At 40.3% G+C, this 25,541-nt stretch overlaps 1 protein-coding gene across 1 annotated transcript in view; it reads right to left on the minus strand.

The window, feature by feature from the left end:
- The window catches only part of YES1 (YES proto-oncogene 1, Src family tyrosine kinase), a 48,341-nt gene extending 25,772 nt beyond the window's left edge, over nucleotides 1-22,569 (minus strand). Inside the window, exon 1 of the mRNA XM_050313074.1 lies at nucleotides 22,382-22,569. The gene's annotated coding sequence lies outside the window, so the exon portion shown is untranslated. The remainder of the gene's footprint in view (nucleotides 1-22,381) is intronic.
- Nucleotides 22,570-25,541: the final 2,972 nt, after the last annotated feature.

Genomic DNA, 25,541 nt, shown 5'->3' on the forward strand with positions numbered 1-25,541 from the left:
GTAAAAAGTCCTTTCCATGTTTCTTATAAGCTCCACTTACATACTGAAAGGCCACACTAACTCTTCCTGGGGCCATTTCTTCTCCAGGTTGAACAACCCCAATTCTCTCAGCCTGTCCTCACAGAAGAAGTATCCCAGCCCTCTGACCAACTTCGTGGCCTCTTCTGGACCCATTCCAACAGTTCCACATTGTTCTTATGTTTGGGATATCAGAGCTGGATGCAGAACCAGGTGGGGTCTCACCAGAGTGGAATAGAAGGGCAGAATCACCCCCCCTTAACCTCCTGATCACGCTTCTTCTGATGCTCCCCAGGATATGATTGACTTTCTGGGCTGCATGCAGACATAGTTGGCTCATGTCCAGTTTTTCATCCACCAATATCTTTATGTTCTTCCTTGAAGGGCTGCTCTCAGTTCATTCCTCCTGGGGATTTTCCTGACCCAGGTGCCGGACCTTGCACTTGACTTTTTGAAATTCATGATGTTCCCTGGGCCCATCTGAGATCTGTAGTATTTATTTTGACAGCAGCCACTGTCCCTTATGATTCTCACACCCTTTTCAGTACTGCTCTGGAATAGAAATTTCTGCACCCTGAAAGCGTGGTCCATATCCTTCTTGCTAAAAGTATAATAATTTTTCTGTATTAAACAGGCATGACTCTTAGTTAATCCAGACTAATTGTGGAGTTGTGAGACAAATTTGGGAAAAAAAAAAATCAAAGTCTATCACTCATCTGAAAATGGAGACAACAGAATACAGTAAGAGTCTCACCATTATCCTACCCAGGGTTTCTTATGATTATCTCCGCTATTACATTGCCCTGTTCATCATACTGTGATCTGCCCTGCAAGCACTTGGCACTACGTTTTACCATGTGCATGGATCTCAGCCATGCAGTAGCTCTACCTTCCAAGTTCATCTGCTTCTGCAGGACAAACACATTTCTGCTGCCCCTCAGCAAGCACACTGCAGAAGGAAAGCACTCACATCCTTGTCCTGGGAAGCAGAACTACCTTAATTGTAAGTTACACCCACTTGTTCTAGACCAGGGTTGGCTCCTGCAAAGTAGGTGTATCCTCTGTCTTCAACAGAAAAGTTTTGTTCCAAATGAAGGCATTTCAGTAGCGATTTCATGAACTTGCTACTAAAAAAAAAAAAAAATCTTAATTCTTTGCTTTCAAAAACGAGGATACTACTTTACCTCACATTCCTGTTGTTTCATTTGTTTAAGGAATCAAAACACTCAATCCTTTCCAGCTCCAGACCAGCAATTAGAGAGACTTGTACCGGGTGTACCAAGCCTGCAATGATGGCATATAATGTAAAACCACATAGTGTTTGCTTCCCATTCCTTGTTTGCTTTCCTTTAGACTCATCTGCTGATTTTTTTTCTACCACTTGAAAACACTGAAAGGGCTTTAAACACAATTCATAAAAGCATTTGTAAAAACCATGTCAAAGACAAATTTTTCCTGAGGGTGTTCTTATTTGATGGAGTGAAACAAAGGGAAACCATCTTAGTATTTCATGTGATGGGGAGCTTTATCAACATACAGCTCAAAAAAATTGTTGAAGTCTTCAGACATCTTCTAAGGATATGCTAAAGATGACATCAGTTTTCTGTTTCTCTTTTTAAAAGAGTTCCACAGAAGTCAATAGGCCTTCCCTCTAATTCAGTATTTTCCATAAGTGAACTATCCAGCAACATATAAAACACATCACTGGTCACTACCCCCTGAAGATGTGCAAAGTGAACACAACTGATAACTTTGATAAATTTTAGCCATGGTACAGAACATCAAATAAAACAGAAATAGATGAGAGGAGGGTGCGAAAAGGAGAGCAAAGAGATGCTGGAATAACAACTAGAGGGCTATAAATTATCTTTAAAGAGAAACAGAATATTAATAATCAAACACCAACAGAAAATAGTTTTGACACATTTCATGTAGGTAAATCCTGTTAATTCACAAAAGGGTACACCACGACACAAAGACATCCTTCAGTTTTTATTGACTGGATCAGGCAATGCTCTTCCAAATAGGTAAGTAAAATGCCTTGGCTGCTTTGTGTTCTCAATCATGCTGGTACCTTGTTTACAGGAGTACACATGTATCTTTAAAGATTCTCTTCAGGCTAAATAACTACTGTTTAGTAACAAATTTGCTGGATCCTAACTAGTAAGCAGAGCTTTCAGCGATATGCTTTTGACTCCAAAAGTATTGCCAGAAGAAAGAATATTTCCATTTCAATTAAATGTTAAATTGAAGGGTGGAGGGAAAGTATTAGGGATTCATCAGAAGCATGCACATCAAACAACTTACTCCTCAGTAACCTCCACAAGTTATTTAAATTTTGGTCATAGGTCAGAAGGATTTCAGTCATGAGTAATAGTGAAGGAAACAACAAATTAACAACATTGAAAAAGAAATAATGTTGCCTGATAGAAACCTTTCAATGACAGAATTTCTCATCTTAAAAAATAAGCAGCATGATTAAAAGAGCTTAAGTATACACACCCTGCTGCCGATTTGACAAACTCTGACTGAAACTTTCAATAAAACCAAATATTTACTGCAAATAAATTAAAAAATACAAACAGTTAAAATAATTCTATTTTATCATGTCTCCATAAAACAAGAGAAAGGAAAGGAAGTCTTATTCCGTATCTCCCTTGGAAGGTGGGGAAGAGGTATTTTAAGTCCTTTTATGTGGTTTTCTTACTCATTTCACTGTTCTGATTCTTCTTAAACGATGGTTTACAGGTATGTAACAACTTGTCATAGGTTCAAATAGGAAGCTGTATCTGAGAGAAAGTTCCACATCATCCCTCACCAGCAGAAACGGGATTTCTCTGCTAAGCTCAAATCTTCTAAACTTCCAAAATTCCTTAAGTCTCATTAGTTTTATAAAGTTAATACTTCTAAATGTCATCATTCAAGCAGGAAGCAATGCAACACTATCATCCCACAGGTTAGCCTAAAGAGTCAATTTTGCATATTTTTAAACAGTCTTCTAGACTAAACTCAAAATGAATCTGCTGAAAAACAGGTTCTGCTGTTTGGAGCAATTTGTGAACTGCTTGCTGCCAGAATCCACTGCTATTCACAAAGACTAATACTAGGAGTGATAACTCCAAGACTGAGCAGAATTAGATGTAAATACCTGTACCTGCAGCCACCAGAGGAGTGGCATAGTTCACTGGTGACTGGTTGAAGGATAGGTAAGATCTGGACAATACAGCACTAAACTCCAAATACACGGTAAGAAGAAAGGAGAAATATACAGAAAGGAGTAACAACTTCGGAGCAGTCTACAGGAAAGCAGTAGGTGGCACTTTGTATTTCTACTAAATGGTTGTAACTCAATTCAAAGAAGGGATATTGTCCCCAAGCAAAGTCCTACTCGATATCAAGTGGAGAGCTCAGCAATTGCTCCTTATCACACAAATTGAAAGGTTTGCATTTTCTGCTCATAAAACACCCAGCATTAAAGTGCCAGACTAGGAATGGAGAGAATTATCCAGCCACTCCCAACTGATAGAGACTAATGGGGTTTCTTATGTCCCCTTTTGCAGGGAAGGTATTTTTTCCTAAGAGAGCCCAGCCATTTCTATTTGACAAATTCTCTGTGAGTGCTAAGGGGCTGGTGACGTGTTTTATCTGTCCTCACATCTTTCCTCAGCATGTCACAGCTATTACTTCTAACTTTTGCTATTTTTGTTAGAAAGCTGAGAACTGCTTTACATCCTTGTTGGTACGAGTAAGGAGCCCACACGATATCTCTACAGCATCCAGTTCTCCCATTTAGGAACCCCAATAATCCTTCAGTTACAAGTTTCCAACCAGTGATTTAACCTAAGCTCCTAGTGAGGAACTCCTCTTCCCACCATGCTTGTATCTGGTGAAGTAAAGTGTTAAAAGGATACAGTTTTCTGTAATATACAATAACCTGAAATGTTATTTTGTAATCCAAAACTACTTTTCTAGCATGTTCAGGCTGATGTAGGAACTAAAAAAACACTCATTTCAATGTAAAAAAACACCAACAAACTTGACAGAACTTCACCAGCCTTGATATATAACTGAACATAAGTATAATAAATAGTAGAGAAAAACAGAACTGGTACAGTAGCAATGGGATTGTAATAGTTTCTTACTTTTGACTGAGGTATAGAGATAGAGTCTGATGGCAGGACTTGATCAGTGTAATCAAGAGGAAAAGTTTTCCACAAGTCATGACATAAAAAAGCAGAGTTTCAAAAAGGAAAGACAGAAAAAAAGAAGATTGCCACAGACAAGATTCAAGACCTAAAAACAGGAAACAAGAAGAGGCGAGGACTTGTGTGTGTGAACCTGGCACAGCATAAAAATATTTTCAAAGGATACCAGCCATTCCAAGTGTCTGCTCCAGACACACAGAAATAAAAGTCAAGGAATGTATCTGCACTACCTTTTGGATCTGAAAATCTGAAGGCTGGATCACCTCACACAGACTTACTGCACAACCAGTGGAGAGACAAAGGCTCCAGTAGAGAAGCAATGATTTTAAGGACACCTAATTTTATTTTTTTTTTTAATTCCTAAAATTTAACAGGTAGTTTAGAGCAGAAAGACAACTGTGTTATATGCCTTGCTCTTCTCATTATGCTAGTCCCTGTTGCCATCCCCTCATCCCAAAAATCAAACCAGCTGGCAAGAAGACTAGTCAGATAGCCTTGCAGAGCTAAGTACTTAAAAATTATAGGCAATATGAATATATACCACTTGTTAAGTTTCAAACCTGCTGTAAAAGCAGAGCAGTTTCAAACAACACAAAATATGAAACAGGCTACATAGTGCTGATTTTAAATTTCTGAAACATGGAAGAAAACAAAAGACTTCTACACAGTTGCTGTGCCAGTCAAGCTAGTGTCCTTTTAAAATGATTCCCTAGTTTAAACTAATGACAGTTATATTCGGTAATGGACTTCAGGTGGAATTCATCTTCCAAATTTAGACATCCATCTGGGGGTGAGATGAATCATGCAGTGAAAGTGCTTATTTCTCTCCACTGACTATAAAGGGAGCCTACAGAACTAGCTCACGTATAGGCAGCCAAAGCTGGTGTTCACCAGCCTGTCTCCTGACAGCTAATGCACAGGTTTAAGTGGGATAGCATTTCTAATGGTCATCTTCTACCACCAAATCAAAAAAATCAGGCTAGAAAAGTTGTCTTTCAACAGGGTGAGAAGCAGCACTGACTCAAATTAGCAACTGGAATTAGCTTAAGGTGTATGTAAAACATTAGCACTCACTATTTTTCCCTTGCACAACAGATAGAGGTCTGTTCATGGAAAAATAAGCATACCTTTCAAATAAAACCCCACGTGCGTCTGACATCTTTGTACAGATCTCAGCACCTGCTGAGTATCAAAGAACTATTTTAAAATACTGCAACCACACAAAGAAAGCTATTGAGAAGCCTGTATTTTCTCAAAATGATGTGTAACTTGATGAAAATACATTACAGAGCCTACTAATTCTTAAACTCAGTCTAAGCTTCAAAAATATTTCTACAGAAAGGAGGGACTAAGGCTTTGAGAATTAGTAACACAATAAAGTATACTACTAAACCAAAATGATCTATTAAGATTGAACCAAACAGTTAAACCCTGTGATTTGCAAAGCTGCCACCTTCACAAAAGGAACAGGGCAGCTATATTATACAGCAGCCTCATTTCAAATAACGTAAATCTTCAGAAACGGAATATTTCTGTCCAGCACAATATTACTTCTTGATTTACAAGTAGAGAGGTCCCTTGATTATTCCAGTAGTCATTAGAGACACAAAGTAGTATATTTTTATAAATAAGCATGTCTGGGGGAGGGAAGCGCAATACAAAACCACTGCAAAGGAGTCTGAAGGGAGAGCAGAAATAATCTGCTGTTTGACCTATACAAACTCAAAAACACCTCTTCCTGAGAATAGCCATTACATGACCAAAATGCACTGTGCATCCATAAGAGGATAAAGACTTATGAAATTAAGCCATTGACTGACACGTACCTGCAGTCCTATCCCCGCTCTGAACACAAACAGATTTTATATTTTGGAGATTTTATATTTTGGTGGCACGCACAAGGTCTCGCAAAAAAAAAGAATATGTAACCAGTGGCCCTAAAACACCCCTTAAATATCTTAGCACCCCAGTGCGGGCCAAAGTTTTAGTGCTACAACTAGAAAGGGTTCTGGAAAATGAGTAACAAAACAAAAATTATAAAGGGGTAGGCTTTACAACAAAGTAATGGTTGTAATAAGCAAAATCCAAAGGTCCATATCCATTCAAATATCCTCTCACTAACAGCAGCCAATAATAGATACTGAGTGAAGCATGTAAGAATACAATACACATATAGCAATGCTTCCACAGAAAGTTCCCTGATCCCCCAACAGTTTGCAGAAGCAGGATTTCCTGAACAAGAATAGGTAGGTATTTGATGATTCTTCCACGGCAGTTTCCCTCTACACTGATGTAATGTTTAGACTCCTTAAATTCCTGAGGCAAGAAATTCTATAGCTTAATTACACGTTCTGTTGAGAACCACCTCCTTTTGTCTGTTTTCAATTCATCAGCTGCTATTTTCATTAGATACCTCTTAGTGTGTGCGCACTAAAAAAAGACAGTGAATAAACACTCCCTATTTTGGTCCCCTTGGCTGCTGAACACTGTCACACCACTTTTTGGTCACCTTCTCTACTGAAACAAATTCATGCTGTTCCACTCACAGATATTGTTCCATGTTTCTGATTTTGTCTTCCTTAAAACTTCAACTCCATTCATTTTGAGGTGATAACAGGGATAGGGGTAAAGAGGTCAGAGCTGCATAAGATGATTAGGTTTCTGAAAATTCCCTTTTTAAAACGGTATAATCATTATTTTCCTTTTTTCCCTAACCATTTCTAGAGGTAATAGTCAGCTTTGAGCTCATCTTTTTAGACAAGAAGGCAAGCTTATTCCTCCCCACCTCCAAATACAACACGTGAAGCAATTTATGGGAAATTTCATCTGCCATTTTAACATCTGATTGCTGAGCAATGTCAAGTCTTTGTGCAATTCTAGGGTTTGCCTTTGTATCTAAAATCCATCAGCAAAGTCTGTGAGCTCACTTTTCTTCTATATACTTTATGAACTTGAACATACTTCATTAACATAACTCTGGAGAATTGTTACATGGGACCCCACTCTATTTACTCCAACTCTTCCTTTCTTATATTTTAGTCATTAATTTAACCCCATAAAGTTCTTTCCCTCTATCCTATGGCTGCTTAGTTTCTTCAAAATTCTTTGGTGGGGGCCCTTGTCAAAAGGTTTTGGACATCCAAGTAAACCACTTCTGTCAAATCGTACTTATTCATGTGCTTGCCTTTAAAAAACCTCAAGCGAGTTTGCAAAACCTCAAGTTCATGCAAAACATGACATCCCTTCACAGCAGACTCTTAACTCTTCTTCAGTACATCATGTTTATCTATGTTATTTTTGTTATTATCATTATTTCGACTGATTTACTTGGAACAGATGTCAGGCTTAGTGATCTGTAGTTCCCCAGATCTCTCCTGAAGCTTTTTCTTTCAAATAAAATAAAACAAAACCAGTGTCACAGCTTAAGGCACTATAGATCACACATAAATGAAATTATATCTTAGCCAGATGTTATATTTGCTGCTTGCTGTCCACAGTACAATGATCCTTGCTTGCTTGCTTGATGTTTGGAAAGCTGTACATCTAAGTGCAAAAGCAAGTCCCTCTAAAGATATGAAAGTGGTTTTCACTTTTTTCTGTAGAAGGTTTAAGCACTGTCTTTGGGAGGATCAGTACATGCTAAAGATTTACTGTAAGAGTAATACTACAAACATTTAATTGTATGAAAAGAACTCTCTTATCTTTCCAGTCTGTAAATAATAGTCCCATAAATATATGCTCCTGTGCAGCAGTAGCCATTCAACTATGTAATAGCTGTCCTAATTACCACAAAAACAAATGAGCTTGTGAAGACACAGTTATTCATTTGCAAATGAGACAGCATTCAAAAAGAAGTAAAACTTTTAACATCTTTCTAGAATTGAGAACCTCTGTGGAAGTTACAACCAACAAGCAGGCAACTTGAGACATGGACTAAACCAATATACACAAGTATTCTTAGCTTCACCAACTGTGTGAAGTTGCAGTTTTACATCCCTATGTTTCTATGGGCCATCTAAATTTCAGGTCTAAGGTCCCAATTTTTCTTTAGCATGGTGTCAACTCTAACCTTTTTTTTTTTTTTTTTAATATATCACAAGTCCAAAGACAAAGAGTTGAAAATGAGTCAAAGCTTACAAACTTACCAAATGCTTTTCTGTGGTTCAAGGTCAAATGCTAGGTTTCACTGTGACCATATTTCTACTGGCAGCATGTTAAGGTTAGACATAACAGTGTGTTTAAATCCATATGCAACTGTTTCAGCTCCTTTCTCACCTCTACATTTTGCAACAGTCTAATAGAAGCTTATAGCTCTAGTATGTTTAAGTCAAATATAGGGAGAAAAACAAAATAAAAACATTATCAGGACCAGTAAGAAGTCATTGGAGCAAGCATAGTGTTCACATTCTAAGTTTTTAACAGCATTAAGGAGAAAAAATTAACCTAATACAGATGTTGAAAAAACACCTTTCCAAATATGAGATGAAAACACTTAACTTAAAAGCCTCTTGTGCTGCTCAGTCTTCCGGGCATCAGAGAAGTTAGCAGTATCCACACTCCTGCTGCTGCAGCAGTGAGGACAGGACACATGAGACAACAGTGTCATACCCAGTCTTGATATTAATAGCAGAAAGCTAAGAAACCCAAGAGAACAATAAAGTTGCAAAGAGTTCTTTCCGCTCTTCCCAAGCTGTCATAAGAAAGCTGGTAGAAACAAACAAACAAAAAAATTGGCTGCCAAAACAAAAAACACAAAAATATTCTGCCTTTCAACACCTGTATTTTGTTTCATTTCAACTACCACACTTAATGTTTGGGGGCCTCTTAAACCCTTTAATGAGAATCACAGAACAGCTGAAACTGGAAGGGACATCTGGAGGATGCCTATTCCAAGCCCCCTCCTCAAAGCATGTCAGTGACAGTAAGTTCCTCAGGGCTGTGTACAGCTGGGTTTTGAGTTATTGCCAAGGATGGAGACTCCACAACATTTTTGGACCACCTGTTCCAGTGATCCATCACCCTTACCATAAAAAAAAAAAAACAAACATTTTTTTTCTGATGTTTAAATGGAACTTCCTGTATTACAATTTGTGCCCAATTGCCTTGTCCTGTCAGTGGATACTACCAAGTGGAGCCTGGCTCTGTCCTCTTTATTCTACCCTATCAGATTACTTATACACATAAGGTGCCCCTGAGCATTCTCTTCTCCAAGCTGAGCAATCCCAACTCCCTCAGTTTCTCCTCACAGGAGAAATTCTCCAGCCTCTGAGTCATCTTAGTGGCCTTTGCTGGACTCTGTCCAGTATGTCCATGTCTCTCCTGTACTGGGGAGTCCAGAAGCAGATACAGCAATCCAGGTCTGGCCTTACCAGTGCTCAGAAAGGATTCCTTCCTTGATCTGTTGGGAACTCTTTTCCTAATGCATCCAGAACACACTTCTGGCCTTCTCTGTTGCAAATGCACGTTGATGGCTCATATACATCTTTCCCACCAGGACTCCCACCTCCCTTTCTGCACAGTTGCTTTTCAGTTGGTTAGACCCTGCCATGTACCACAGCCCGGGTTTGTTCCTCCACAGGAGCTTGATTTGGCATTTCCCTTTACTGAACTTCATGAGGTTTCCATCTGACAATTCCTCCAGTCTGTCAAGGTCCCTCTGGATGTCAGCACAACCCGTTTTGGTCTATCAACCACTCCTGCAAACTTGCTGAGGGTGCACCTCTGTATGACCGCCTAGGTCAGTAACAAAGGTGTTAAACAGGACTGGTGCTGGTCCTGAGCCCTGGGGTACACTGCTAACGACTGGCCACCAGCTTTTGGGCCATTTCTGACTTTGTGCCACTGATGCCAACCCTTTGAGCCTGTCAGGTCAGACATTTCCAGTCACTTTCACTGTTCACTCACTTGGTGTGTAGTTCATCAGTTTGTCTATGAGACAAGTTGAAAGCCTTACTGAAGTCAAGATCAACAACGTTTACTGCTCTGCTCTCATCTACCCAGTCAGTCATCTCACCACACAACATGGTTAAGCATTATTTCCTCTCCATGCTATGCTGACAGCCCCAAATCAATTTCTCGTCTTTCCTATTTGCAAGTTATTCTAGTTCCTTTTCTTCATCTTCTCCAATCTAAGATTTTGGTTTGTGGGGTTTTTTCTCTTTTGATGTCTACAGTACTCTTACTAATAGTTGCACATGTACTAATTGAAATGACCCTAAAACAACTAACAATCCCACAGCACTGCTTAACAAACTACTTATTCCAGCCAGGCACTGATATAACAATGCTTCTTTTTTCTCCACAAATGTATGTAAGCTAGTAGCAACGTTGTTGCAGCTGTAATGGCCTAATGATCTCAGAGGAGCAAAAAAACACCCTACTCCCCTCCCCCAAATATACTCACTACTTACCATTAGGCCTCTAAGAAATTTTCTCTCCTTTAAACTGAGTATTTTGTTAATAGCATCCTTTCTACACATCTAGGATAATGCCCATATTTTGTCAGGCTCTTGACAGAAATATCTCCTTTTCTCAGATTTCCTGGCTTTCCTGAAACAGAAACGTCAGGGAGCATGTTCTCCATGTTTCTTCTTTAATGTATTTTCCTTAATGTCTTTTACCTTCTCTCTTCCCTTCAGAAGTACAGAGAAGAAACATCAGGCTCTAAACCATGCTAAGAAAAGGCCCATGTTTATGCTATCAGGGATGAAAGAAAAGCACAGCACTAAACCCTCTGCACTCAAGCAATGGTGTAGAAGGTAAGCATCCTTTCAACCTGCCCTAGAACTAAAAATCCACCAAAAAAATTAGCTAGCAAAGAAGTGATGCAATTTTCATAAATTCTGTCCAGTTTTAAACATTTCCAGGTAGTGGATAATCCAGCAGCTGGTTGGCTAAATGGTAGCTCAGCCCTCTAAGTCCTACAGTAATGGCAGGCTACAGTTGTGGTTTTACACTGTGTATTATACATCTGACTAAGTGTTTCATACACATGCTGTGGCATTAAATGGAACTGGAAGAGCAGATTACAACATGAATCCTGTATTCTTTCACGAATTCAGTGATGTACTGCCAAAAAGGAGTCCATTTTAAAAGCCATGTTGTACATTCGGCCAGGACACGTCCGCTATAGTTCCGACACACCATGGACAATTGTCTGACAACCATTTCTGGGGTACTAATGCTCTCTGCAGCGCAGTGATTGACTAAAATATTTTAAACAAATTCTGACATACTCCCAATAAGATTATAACAATTTTCAAGCAGCTGATGCCCTGGGTCAATGCTAGTTGACAGCAGCCATTTAAGAACTCTTTCACACTCGTGCAAAGTTAAATCAACTTGGCACTCTCTCTGGTAGGCAATTGTCTCCTTAAAGTATGAGCACTATTCATCCAAGTGAATTGCTGCATTAAGGGGACAGTTGGCTGGCATGGGGAGGACCGGACTGATTGACAATGCGCCTTAGTCACAAAGAAGTTGTAGCAAGAGTTTCTAAAAACCAAAAAGCAGTTAAGACTGTGAATAGATGAAGCTAGATGAAGAAACAAAAGTACAGGATGTTTCCAGGAAGATGCCGGTGGTTCAATGAGCTTCCTAACTACGACTGATCTTAAAACAGTTCCTGCGTCTTGTTTTGTAAATTTAGCACCTCAAGTGTTTCAGAGAATTTCAGTTTGCTACTTAACCCCTTAACACCAGCTAAATATTGCAGCAACAGTTATTTGTGGAGGGGTTTTTTACAGAGCTATGTATGCTAAACAGCTAAGAGCTCTGTGGAGCTTCCTAGGGAGGGAATTTTATTTCATGTGTGAAATGTTAATAAAGAAATGCAAGCAACATTTAAGGACTCATTTTCTCAAATTATTCTAAGGAGATTACAAAGGTCCCATCCCCCTTCCTTTGTGAAACTTCAAAGAGAAAGTACAAGAAAGCCTTACAGTGCTTACGTTAAAATAATCCCACAGACAGTCAAAAAATGAGAAAAATTCAATATGCAGGAATGCAAATGATACATTTTGTAGGAAGTGCAGCAGAGCATTACACAAGTAATCACTGTATTTGAGTTAATTTTTCAAGTATTATTTCTTCATCATTTGTGTACACAATACGGATACTGCTGTGTAAAGCATTAATAAAAGATGCCAAAGGCTCTGCTGTGGAAGTCAATGGGATTACTCCAGATACCACCAGCAAACACATGGGATAACATGCAGTTGAATTTTTGGTGTAAAAGCAAGACTACAGAAAGCCACTCAGGATGCCAGCCTGAGGCTGAAAATACAAACAAGGGTCCCCAAGCCCCACACAACTTGTCATATAAAGCCTATTAGATTTAAACAGCAATTTAAAAAAAGGCCTTTCAGCTACTTAAGGATAAACTGCTCAGAAGTTTGCTAACAGTTTACAAAGTGTTTGAGTTTTCTCATGATAATTCTTACACCACATAGACAAGAGCTCATAAACAGATTCTACTTTCTGTAAAATATTTGTAGTCAAGCATAAGCGACATTTCATTCACTCCTCAATGTAGTGAACTAATATAACTGTACTATCTCATTAAAAAAAGGAAAAGTTTTTGATTCAACTACTAAGTTAACTGTTTGAGCTAACAGATCCAATTTCATTGCCTGTAAAGGCAGGCAACACTTTGTTTTAATTTTATACTCTAATGAAGCCTACTTCAACAGTGTCACCTCCACTTATCCCAGTAGACAATTTAGTTCTTTTGTGTAAAGCTAATCCAGCTCTCCCTAAGTCAAGGGGAATTTTGCACTTGACTTCAGTGTGAAAAAGGATCATGTCCTAGAATAGGAACGCTAAAATATCTGTGAATAAAAATAGGTTCAGATTTTCCAGTTCCTAATTAGCAAAAAAAAAAAAACAACCAAACCAATGAACTACCAAACTCCCCTGCCAAAAATAAACTTTAAAAATGGAAAAAAGTATAATTTCCATTTCAGTTTAAACCACATGAAATTACATGGCAATGTTTTTAAAGAGAATAATCCCATTCAGATATTCTGACTGTAATACTACACTATCTGCATCTGCTTTGGCTTTTCAGTTTCAAAGGAACTCAGAGGAACACTAACAATCCCTCAATTCTAGGAAATACTCTGAGATGCAAAAGTTTAATGGCATGGTTTCCAAGTTGTAGAAATCCTGCAGCAGTAACCTTACTTTTCAATTCTCCATCAGAGCTGCTGGGGTTTAATGAAGAATGTCTAAGACTGTGATCAGCCCACTGACTTGGAAGTTGTGTTACTCTGTTGGCCTAAATGTGATTTGATTCTGTCACATAAATTACCCAGTTACCTGGCTGAACTGTACCACACATAATGCAATAAACAATGTTTACTTCTAACTATTTGTATAACAATGAAAATAAAACAGACCTACGCAGCCAAATTAAGTCATATGCTGACTGACCCAATGGTAAGTTACCCTTCTGATGGTATTTTTTTAATATTTAAAGTGGAGAAAGAATTTTTTTTTTAGTTGAAATTTATATTAAGACATGGATTTACTGTTAGGATAACCTATATTGAATTAAAAAAATATTCAAACTATGTTGTTAGTCACCAAAATTTTAAACAAATTCAAGTCACCAAACTGGCAGAACTCATTCGTAACCACCTGAATTCAGAATCTGAACACCTAAATACCTGAAGCTGTTACAAGTGTGAAAGATATTCCCCACTTAATGTTATTTAGATACTGGTTCACTAGAATCTCAGAAACACTTAGGGAAGAGAAAGTTAAAAGACAGGGAAGAGATTTCTTTGTATTTTCAAAAAAATCCACAAACTTGCAATATGAGATCTATTAATTCTAACACCTTAGATGTTTTGGTGACCAAAAATTATTCATAAACTAAAGCTAACATTCCCTTTTGTAAATAAATCTATCAATTAGATTTAAAACAAAATGTGGTTTGCATTTAGAATTATGGCTTTCTATATTCTTATCTAAAAAGCAGTATATTATTAATTTGTACTAAAAATGTAACACATTACTTACATGAATTTCAATCAGAATTTCCATTCAAATGCCACTGAACACAAATTAGGAAGAAAAAAAAATGTCTTCCATAGAAATTGCACTTTGATTGCTTAAATAGTTATATACATAGCTTAAGAGAATTATTAAGACACTTTATTATTACATTAAATACACACACAGAAAATCCATGCCCTTGGCAAAAAGCTAACAAGATTAATGCAAACCTAATATACAGTTAGAGTCAATATATTTTACTGACTAATAAGACAACCTCTTTCTTTGGGAACAGAACGAAGAAGCACAAGTGTAAATCTAAGTTAAAATAATAATTTCAAATAACCATATAAAATCAAGGTGTCATGCTTGTTAATGTTAAGTCACTTTGTACTAACTTGGCTATGATTTCACCATGTATGCAGCAGATTTAAATAGTATTCTGAAGCTATGTCAGACCTAAGCTAAAGGGAAGGGGAGGTAATCAAAGAGCCCTAGATGTAATAATCAATGCAAATTAATTCCAGAATATTTAAATACACCTACTATGCATGAACAAGTTAAATGGTTTCCAGGGAAATAATTTTTCATCTATAAACCAACACTTGTCTCATTTTACATACATCATGATAGCCTGATTCAATCAGTTCTACAGGTTTCTACAGCGTACAAGCTAAGAAATATTTCCCAAAATGAAAAAAGATTGATATCTTTAGCAAATTACATAATATGCAATAATTCAGGAAGATATTTTGAAAGCTTATCACTTTAAATAGCCTCAATCACTATGAGTTATGAGTTGCGTTTTTATAACTGTAGTTAAAATATAGTACAGAACTACATTTGAAAGTAAAAAAAAAAGCATCCATATTACTATTGCATCTTAGCCTTTAAAGCCATATGCAGCCAGCACTTAATTTTTCTGTCTTCTGAAGGGGAGACTTTTGTATTTGCATTTTGCTCACTCATTTAAAACCACAGAGCAACAGCAACAACAAAACTCTAAAAAAACACTAAACAAAACCACATAACCCATTTTTCCACCAACTACAGAAAGTTACCACAATACTTTTCAGGTTTGACAACACAAATGTCACCCAGGAAAACTTCCCCAACTGACCGGCAGTAACAGCTCAGGAGTTATCCTCGTTTTCCCTTCTCTTTCCTTCGTAGATAATTATTTTCAAAAGGAATAGTATTTTGCTTTATGCTGGAAGTGTTCTTCAGCAGAATATTTACCTTCACTATGAAAACAGAATTAAACATGGTTGTCCACAGTGAAACTAGTATAGTCCTCCTCTCTCCAGTGCATGTTTTTCAGTTAGGTACAGATGAGCTGATCTGGTCAATACCATTATAACCTTTAATAATCCTTTAAACAAATATTTAACATTGGTATCAGTTAAACAAACCCATCCCTCTCTCTGCTTTCAGGACTTTGTCATTCTATTAATGCATCTTCTACCTTAGAATACACGGGAGGGGGAATCCCAAAAAAACAAAACCAAAGAACATACTTTGGCAAAAATCCCATACATCACATGTTCAGAAACCAAAGAGCACACTGTATTTTAAGAGATTACTGCTGGAAGAAAACCTGAACACTTTTTATTTAGAAAAGGCAGAATCAGAAGTGCCATCTGTTGCTCAAAGAACTCAATTCTGAAAATTTCCCTCTAACTAAACTTCCAAAAACTTTTACTTGAGACATTAAGAATTTCTCCTGAATGGAGTGGATTAAAACAAACAAACAAACAAACAAACCAACCCTTATAAGAATGATACACAACACCTGGCCTAGTCATCACACAAACTAGAGAATTGCCTTTGCCCTACAGAACTTATTTAAGCCTTGCATGAATTTGCATTAGTAAAACGGAAAAACCCCACCATATTTTCAGGTTCACTTGTCACTGAAGTATTGCAAGATTTTCTATCAAGAGAAATTACCTATAAGTTCATGAGGTGCATTATTACATATGTTTGCATCTTCATCAGAGCATCACTATAAGTTCACAGTTCTAAGGAAACGTGTAGTATTTCAACTGAACTGCTGCAATCAGAGCTAGTAAAAAACATTAATAATATGGATCAACAAAACACCAGAAGTTGTAAAATGTTCTGCTGGCATGTTCTGTTTTCAGCTTAAGAAGTTACAGGAAAAGGGACACAAAACACTTGCTTTTATCACCATAAGCTTTCCTCTCATTTCATCTCATCTTTGCTTAGTCCTCACATAAATATAAATGCCTCATCTTCACAGATCTTTAAAACGTGAATTTTGCAGTTAGGTTTGGTGCAGATTTTTATGATGTCCGGAGACCACTGTTTTATACAAGCCTAATGGACCTAAATGTCACACTCCATTCTCTGTTTCTCGCAGACTACCCTCGTTAAACTTCTAACCAAAACACTACACACCTTGTCTGTTAATATGCCTCTTAAGACCTCGGTTTGGAAATCAGTAAGGTAAGGTTTTAATTTCCAACTGTAGACCTCCAGAAAAAGAGTCAAAATCAAAGCAAAGAAAGGAGATACAAGAGAACTAACAAGATATAAGACTAAACTTGTTGAATTGTTCTAAACACACTTTACAATGAAATCCAGAACTTTTGTATTTATTTTCAAATTTCCTTCCTCAATCTCAGCTTTGCTAATATTTGCTTTCCTACAGTTTGGTAAATGAATGTTAGTTTCAGATAAATGTGTACTTTGAAAACAAGAGTATTTTCTAGATGTTAATTCTATATTCATTTTTCAGTGGAGCATACTTTGAACAAAACCTTAAAAGTATTGTTCATCTTTGAGGCACCTGTTAAGTTAAGCCCATTGAAAGACCAGTTGTTATGAACCAGACCAGAAGTCTACCAAGCCCAAACATCTCTGAGTTAGACCAGAGGTTCACCACTGGTTCCCACCATCTGAGATGCTGGGCAATACTGGATGCTCAGGAAGGGAGCCTAAGAACTAGGAGAGCCTGTGGCTGTGCTATCCTTGGTGCAGTCTTTTAGCTTCTGGACTCTGGGGTATCTTATTACTGAGAAAACAGAATTTATGTTGAACACGCTAAGCCGGTAAAGATCAAACTGAAACAGAGAAGGACTTTCGATAGTTTTTCTTTTATTCTTCTGTGGCTACCAGTGTTAGTCATGATTTGAGTTTCCAATAAAATGTTCTTGAAAAGCAGGAAGATACACTTAACAACTGAGACCTGTTTTTCCTTTGTCACTTTTTAGGCATAAATATTAATTTTGTTATCTAACCATACTTAAAATAACTTATTAAAACCGGATTGTTCGCTATTAATTTGCTTCAAGTCTTCCTTTCCTGGCTGACTGCCAAAACAGTTATAATGCTGTACAATTGCAATACACGAGAGACCCATAGCACCCTCTAATTACTCTTTCAATACCTCAAACAAGCACTGCCTTTCCTTAAAACTGTGAAGGCATTAAGTAGGGCTGAAAATTCCAAAACCTTTAGCCCAGATACTGTATTTTTTTCCTGAAGCTGAAGTTTACATGCACCATGAAAATGCTTGCCTGAACTATGGGCAAACATTTGGAACACAAACATAGTCCTCCACTTCGACCTTTCTTTTGCTACAAGCTTAAATGAGACGTGACTACATTTATTCTCCATCATTCACATTATGAATAAAATACTATTACTGTCTCCGTTTTGCAAGATTAGAAAGTGCTTTGGGCAGGTTCAAACAAGGGAAATTTACCCCACTAAATCAAAGTCTTCCAATATGAAGACTGACTTTAAATGTCTAATTAATGCCACAAAATTCTCCTGAAAGTTTGTCCAAAACAAAGTTAAAGGCCTTGATCTACAAAGATTTACTTGCGTAGGTGAGTTTACTCAACTTCACTGTCAATGTAAGTAAATAAAGTTATTCAGTTCTGTAAGCCCGGTCTAGCTGATCCTAAAACATGAACTGAGAAGATGGTTCAACACTTCCGAAGAATCATTTTACCAGACTTCTCTAGACCTCTGGTGTGAAAAAAGCCACAGAAACATTAACAGAAACATCTTAAGCCATAGAAGCTTTTCATACCACTGAACCAACAACTTGAAAGACAAATTATTTGATGTTCAGTAGCACCACCAGAAATCAAAATTTATGTAAACATTTAAGATATAGGTGCAGTCAATACTGATATTTATTAGTCTCATATAACACTATTATAAAAGCACTTGCCTTCCAAAAATACAAAGATAAAATACAGCCAGGTTAGCAAAAAAGTTATCTATTTTCCTATGCAACAACTAAGAGTACTCAAGAAGCTGAAATAGAAATTATTCCAGTCTGAGGTTTTACTTCCTCAGCACTCTCCAACCATACCCTGTAACATTACCTAACACTACAGTCAAGAAAAATCGAAGCAAAACCCCAGTCTTGGCCACAACAGTCAACACAGCCTTAGATGCACTTAGTGATGATCCCTACAGCAGTATCCCACTGGGCTATGGGGCTCAGATACAAGCCAGGACTAGCAATCCTTGCAGGAGATCCTCAGCTCGAGGGCTTCATTTCAGCTGAGCATCACTTTGATCCACTGACTTACAGGACACATCATGAAACCTGGTGCTCTATATGGTGCCCATCCAAAGCGACAAGAGAGTATTTCCCATCCTATTTCCAATTATCCTTTGCCTTTTCAAATTTCCAAAAAATATTTGTTTAAATCTAAACGGAACAAAACTCATGAATAAGTAATAATGTTTACTTGCTCAATTTTAAGCATTAACATAACTATCATCTCTGATCCTGCAATCAGCTATGCATGTTAAATTTACCTAAGGGTGCAGTCCCACTCATTTCAATAACTTTGGTGCCAGTTTCTGTTTTGATGCACTGGCACCATCAAGGATAAATCCCCATAAGTGCAAAAGGCAGTAAGAACAACCTCTTAAAACCTAAAATTAGTTGACAGTATCTTTCCAATATGACTTCTTCCCTACTAAATTCAGCCTACACACAGGAAGTTGTCCAGGTTTACCTTCAAAACCTGGCAATTGATAATACAATCTGGAACTCTACAGCTCTAAGTCATTGGTGTGAATGCAGCCATATAGTGATTGCAAGAAGTTCCCATATGGCAACCGTAAGGCAGTTTGTATTAAAAAAAAATATAAAAATTAGCGGTTGCCACATCATAAAATCCATCACTATAAAACAGCCTCCTACTGGCACTCTCAAGGAGAACAAAAATGAAACATATCCTGAGAATTTTCTATCTACTTGTATTTGGAGTGGCTCCTCCAGGATAAAAACTAACCCATTCTGTTACAGTAGTTAGAGAAAGCTACAGTTCTCCCTCACTGATCAATCTGTTCCATCAACAAGCATGGAGCTTCCAGTAATAGAAGCTGAAACCTTTCATGAGGACTTCACAGAAACCACAGGCCCTGTATGTACACATGGAAGACGTCCTACCTGAAAAAGGCTGCTTGATGTGACACAGCAGAATAAGGACATGTTCCTAAAGCAGTCTTTGTGTTCGTACTGACACCAATTTTTACATTAACATCAAGGCATCTTACTCGAACTGTGATCAAAGTATGCAGCAAAACAGGTGGATGCAAGGAGGGAATACAGATGAAAGAACATATTTCTTTTAACTAACGTTTTGAACACAAGGAATTGTCTATTGAAAACACACAGCTTTTGTCCACAGGTAGCACTCATAAGAAAAGTAAAACCATGCAGCTAGTTTCTTCATAAAGTAAACTTTGGCCACATAAATTGACATGTGCCACACTGCAGACTTTCGCATCATGGTCACATGACAGCCATCGTTTATCAGACCAAACAGAGCAACAATTTCATTCTTCAGGAGCTGCAGAAGTATGCAAAGTTCAAAATAAAGAACATTACTTTAGTGCAGAAGCATAGTTCTCTGATAGGTTGCATTAATATTGATAAAAAAAAGTAAACGGTGAAGTTTTGCAATAATTCTATTACATAGTGTGCAGCACACCAAAGATTTATTATTTTTCTAGCTATTTCAAATAATTAGCAATTTAAATATACTTTCAATTTTGTTCATTTATTTTGTAGCCAAAGAACTATTGTCAGATAACAAATATTTCCCTGAAAATCTACCTTTATAATATGAAATACAGATTAAAGCTACCTTGGGCTTACTACCATCATTCCAATGTTGTGGTGTTGGGGTCCAGATATTAAATAATTATTGAAAACCGGACCACTAGCTCTGCAATCAGCAAAACCAGGGAGGCCCCATTTCCTGCATCAAGGTCCAGCCTGAGGTAAGCACTGACATGAACTCTCTGGTGTGCAAGTTAAGAGCTCTCTTCCACTTGGCTTCCCTACTTTCACAAATTCTGTAGAAACTGCTCACCTGGGAGACCTCTGCTGCCAAATTTGTTTGAAATCAGCTAAGAGCCAGAAAAGTTATTAGAGGGACTGAAGGCACACAGATCTTGCAGTTACATTTGAGCTGCACCTGCTAAGAAAATAAAGCTAACGACGCGTGTGGAATAATTAATTACTGGCAATCGCTGCTACCAACTACTGTCACCCTTTCACACGCCTGGTATCACTGGATCTTTTTCTCTGAAATTCAGCACAGTGCCAATGCTACTGTCTTTCTGTTCCCATCACAGATGCTACCTTGTCCCAAAATTACCCGCAACACCCTAGCTGAGCAAAACACACACACACAGTCTCCCCCCTATGCCTATGCTCAATAGGAACCTCCTATAACTGAACTTACAGACACACATCAGAAACACGAGAGGAAGCGCAAGGTTTTGTTGTTTGGAAAGGAACAGTTCTTACATCTGTGAAGCAGAAACATAGTTACAGAAAAACCATACTACCTACCAACAGAGATACTGCAAGTGTAACTGATAAAGCAATTTTATTAGATATCCCTCTTCAAGGTCTTACTTTCCAAAGGGAAAGCAAAAGAGCCTGAAGTAAACTTTTGTATCTTGCTTCCCTGACTAAAGGTCAATTTCGCTTGCAAAATTTGCCTAGAATTTCATTCACCTATCTATGAATTACTAAGAGTAAAACAATACATCTTCCCTGTCAACAGTCCCAATTTTTAAACTGGTTTTGGAACATTCTGCCAGTTTAAGTAAACCCACACACTTAATTTTTAATTAATGACCAGTCTCTGCTTAGGGGTAAATTCAGCAGGTACACCTGAATACACCTTCTTAAAAACATGAGGTTCAGAAATACTTCTATCCTAGTTTTCCCAGTGCACAGTGGACCATACTCACATGCACACCAGACACTGGGAACAATAAACCCCATAATACTCGTAATATAGTATAATGGAGAAGAAGACACGCTAGCCCTGGGCCTGAGGGATGAGCACATAACTTTATGCACATCAAGCCTGCAGGTCCACACAGCACAGAAAGTTATGTGCAGCCTCCACAGGAACCAGGGCCTGTGTGTGTCCAACACTTTTTTTTTTTTTTTAAACTGTAAGGAAGACGAGGAGGCTTGATGAAATGTGATGATTGAACACTTAAATTAATGACTCAGAAATGTAAAGCAGTCGTGTCCCAGGCTCGATGCAGGGATACAACCAGAACAGTGAGGGGCGAGGGAGGAAATTAATAGAAAATAAATCCACGCAGGCCAAGCTGCAGGCGACTCGCAAACCAGTTTCCTGAATTTCGCCCTTTAACATCCTCCGGCCCCGCGCCGGGAGCTGAGCCGGGACCGGCTCACTCCGAGCACCAGCCCGGGCGGTGAACGCCGCCGCCGCCGCCGGGGGACGAGCGGCCGCCCCACAGCGCCCGCGACCGCGGCAGCCCCGCGGGAAGGGCCGCGGGGGAACCGGGCGGACGGGGGGGACGCGGGGGCCTCCCCCCACAAACTTACCGCCCGCAGCCCGCCCCCCGCAGCCCGCCCAGCCCGGCTCGGCTCAGCGCCCGCCCGCCCGACCCCTCGGCCCCGCGGGCAGGGGCTCGGGCCCGGGAGAAGTTGCCGAGAAAGTTTCTGCGGAGGAAAAGGGTCCGGGGTGCAGGACGCCCCTGGCCCCTGGGCGCGGCGGCAGGGCGAGGCCGGGGCGGGCGGCCGGGGCCTAGTGCCTCCATCGCCGCCGCCATCGCGGCCGCCGCTCCCGCGGGGCGGCGGAGCGGGGACGCGGCCGGGGCCTCACCTGCCTCTCCTCGGCGTGGCGGGTGGGAGAAGGAGGGGGAGGGAGGGAAGGAAGCGGGGCCCCCCCCGCTCCTCCCGGAGCCGCGGCGACCCGGGGAGGGAAGCGGGGAGGAGGGGAAGGGAGGAGGGACGAGGAGCGGGAGGAGGGAGCGGAGCGCTCCGGTGCGTGCGGGGAGCCGGAGCCTCGCTGCGGGAGGAGGAGGAGGCGGCGGTGGAGGAGGAGGAGACTCCCCGCCCCTACGGCCGTGCTCTCCGGCGGGCACCGCGGCCCCTCCTCCACGCAGAGCTTCCCCCCATGCGGCCCGGGCCGGGCTTGCCGCGCCTCCCGGCCGGGGCAGCGCTTCCACGCCCGAACTGGAGGCCGTGGGGAGGAGCCGGGCGGCCCCCGCGGAGCCGGGCTGGCGGCGGCGATGGTGACTCCTCCGCGCCGCTGCTCACCGAGACAACATGGTGGAGGCGTGCGGGGCCATGCGGGGGCGGCGGGGCGGGGGGGCAGCCGGGGCTCTCCCTGCCCCGCCGCTCGGCCGAGGGCGGCTGCCCGCTCCCGGCCTTGTCTCCCCGGGCTGGAGCCGGGGCTGGGTCGCGGGGACCCTCAGCAGGGTACATCCCGGGGGAGCTGCTCCTCTCGCCGTGCCGAGCGGGTCAGCTCGGGGAGCCTCTCTCGGCAGAGGAGCTGAAACTGAGAGATTTCGGCAGCGGAGCCTTTCGACGTGGTGCGTGAAAGCTGAAGAAAAATAACTTTTAAAACTCCTCTCCCAGGCGTCTCCGGGTGGGACGTGGCTTAGGCTCGGTACATTTAATTTCTTTCGGGTCAAACAGATGCAAAACGTCCCTTCGGCAGTGCGGGTGCTGCAGGGGGAGCGAGGCGCTGCGGCGGCCGGCGGGGAGCGGTGCCCGGGGCTCGGGAGTGCCCGGGGCTGCACCGCGGAACTGACCCGTCGCCCTAACACGGAGCAAGCAGAGAACGAACCCGTAAATTACGCACCAGTAACTCCGGGGTATTTTATGTTACGGGTCTCCCACTCACCGCAGTTCCAGAAGCCAGAGTTTCGCATTTAAAGAAGTAAAAAAAAAATGGGATTTGTGTGAAGGTGGTCTTCGTGGAGAAAGATGGTTCATATTCATCTACACTTAGAACTGCAGACTCCAGGAAGAAGAGACAGAAAATAAATTAAAAAAACCAAAACAACCCAAAGAGCCAAAGTTATTGAAGTTTATATGGGCATATCGGCATTTCTCATTCAACATTATCGTTTATTGTTTTCAGGTCTCAGTCAAATTTACATTTACATCTCTTACCACTATTTGATTTAAAGGCTAATTATAAAACAGTAATTGTATTGATCACTAAAGATAACTTAATGTAGTTTAATTTAAAGAAAAAAAGGGAGACAGGATGTCCAATTTGTTTTGCAGGCAATGCTAGAGTAAAGCTATTTGTATTTTTGAATTTCAGAGAAAGCAAATACAATACGAGCATTTGCTTTTAGAGGGCCATAAATCCACTAAGCAGTTAACAAAACAGCAAAAGTGTTCAAGATTTGGAGACTCAGTACCATAAATTGTTGTCATGTAATCGTGTTAGAGTCGTGGAGTTTATATTTTCCTGTTCAGTCAGGAGTCTAACATTATACAGAATTGATTTTTAATTTAGAAAGCAACAGTGAGTTTTATAAATTGACCTGGGCAATGAATTACGTAACTAAGCAGGAATTTTTGCAGACTGATTGAAGCTGTGGGTTTGCCACGGCTTCGCTTCACCAAATGGGCTTACGGGAGTCTTGAGTGAGAGCAAAGTTTGACTTCCAGTATAATTTATGGGGTTTTGTATACACAGGCAAGCATTGCTGCATGGTTAATTTTACAGCACAACAGTAACACTTGCATATCTGAAAAACGCAATGAGCCCTTATTGTGTCATCGTCTTCGTTATGTTTCAGAATTATTCATTTAAGACATTTTTTTTCAGCACTGGGCTAAAGCTTTATAGTTAGAGACATACTGGCCCTTGCCAGCTGTTACTGTAATTTGACTTCTGGGTTTCAGGTTTGGGGTCAATGGATGGGTTAGGGTTAGGGTTAGGGTTAGTAGTCCTTGCTCATAGCACCTGGCCATGCCTGTGTAGCACTGAAAGGTTTGTTGGGATTCTCAGTCTGTCACCCCCTCTCCCATTGCTTTCTCTCCTTAAGACCAATAAAAGTAACGATTTAGTGGATTTCCGAAAGGCTGAGCTGTTAACTGTGGCTTCCATTGGCTGGCTTATGTGTATGTGTGCTATCAGCTGCCACAGACAGCACTGGGGCTGCACCAAAGGCTGACTTTGGTTGGGTGTGGAGAGACCATCACACTTAGTTTCAAACACAGTGTGATTAAAATAGCAGGGCAGCTGGGGAGAAGATGAGCTGACCAGTCCCATAATTAACAGCAAGCTCAGACTCACACCATATGGGTGTGAAAGAATAGATGAGGGTTTGAGTCGGGAGTCTTGGAGGCTAGACATGCTTTCATTGCAGTGGAAAAATTGGCTGCGTCCTAAATTGTCACGCACTTGTTGCTGATAGTCTGAGTGTTCCGCATTTTCCAAAGGAAATGTTGAACAGGTGACTTAAACCCATCAAACTGCTGGTGGTTCAGTCCGTTTAATCCTGCACAGGACAGGACTCAGGGTGACTTGCCCCCTTTTGCCTGCCAGCCTGCAACCTGTCTGCCACTTGTTACCTGGGTAAAGCTCCCTTACTGCTGCTGCACTGCTTTTCCTGAGTGGGCTCTCAAGCCTGTTGCAATGCTGTGGGTGCTATGAGCCATGCAGGTGGACTGACACCACTTGGTATTCACTCAGGAGACATCAGCTGAAATTGGCACCAGTCTCAGCTGCAAGTCAGCCAAGGCCAGTGCCCACTTTTAGGAATTTCCCCTCCCTTTTATTCTTTTGGCTTAAATTAGTATTTTGACCTTGCCCAGAAAGGAGGAGGGAGGAGCTGCTCTCGCATGCTTTAGCATAGCTGGAATATGGTGTGAGAAGCTACCAATGCAGGGGTTCAGTGCTGCCATTTGCTGGATACAGTTTCCCAAATATCCATTCAGACAGGCTCAACATTCACTTACTCCTCATCTGTCCTGCATTGTTAGTTGGCATTAACTTAATGTTGAAGATTTGTGCA

The sequence above is a fragment of the Myiozetetes cayanensis genome, unplaced genomic scaffold, assembly GCF_022539395.1.
Source record: "Myiozetetes cayanensis isolate MyiCay16 unplaced genomic scaffold, myiCay2020 scf1, whole genome shotgun sequence".
Lineage (NCBI taxonomy): Eukaryota > Metazoa > Chordata > Aves > Passeriformes > Tyrannidae > Myiozetetes > Myiozetetes cayanensis.